Below are 670 nucleotides of genomic sequence, written 5' to 3' on the forward strand. Positions count from 1 at the left end.
AGTGCAAGGGGGTGCCAGTATGATGGGATGCTGGTGCAATGGGGGTGCCTGTCAATGGGGTGTTACAGGGGTACTGGTGCAGGGGAGTGACTGGAGTGCCTGTCAGCAGGACGTCACCGGGGTGCCAGTGTGATGCGATGCAACTATGATGAAGGTGTTGGTGTGAGGGGGCTGCCTGTCAGTGGGGTGTGAGGGGGTGCTGGTGTAATGGGGTGCTGGTGTGATGGCGTGTGCTTGTGATGGGGGTACCTGTCTGTGGGTGTGAGACGGTGAGAGGGGTGTGTGTGTGAGAGGGGGTGCCTGTCCGTGGGCGTGAGGGGTGCTGGTGCAATGGGGGTGCCGGTGTGAGGGGGTGTGTGACACGGGTGGCTGTCCGTGGGTGTGAGGGGTGCTGGTGCAATGGGGGTGTTGGTGTGAGGGGGTGTGTGACACGGGTGGCTGTCCGTGGGTGTGAGGGGTGCTGGTGCAAGGGGGGTGTCGGTGTGAGGGGGTGTGTGACACGGGTGCCTGTCCGTGGGTGTGAGGGGTGCTGGTGCAAGGGGGGTGCCGGTGCGAGCGGTACCCGCCCGCGGGCCGTGGCTGGGGCGGTTGTTGCGAGGACCGCGCCAAACCGGGCCCGCAGTTGCGCGGCCTCCTCGCCAGGGGTCGCTGCAGCGCCGGAAGGGGCGGG

This window comes from Gavialis gangeticus, unplaced genomic scaffold (assembly GCF_001723915.1).
Source record: "Gavialis gangeticus isolate Ggan-Ray unplaced genomic scaffold, GavGan_comp1, whole genome shotgun sequence".
NCBI classification, from domain to species: Eukaryota; Metazoa; Chordata; order Crocodylia; family Gavialidae; genus Gavialis; species Gavialis gangeticus.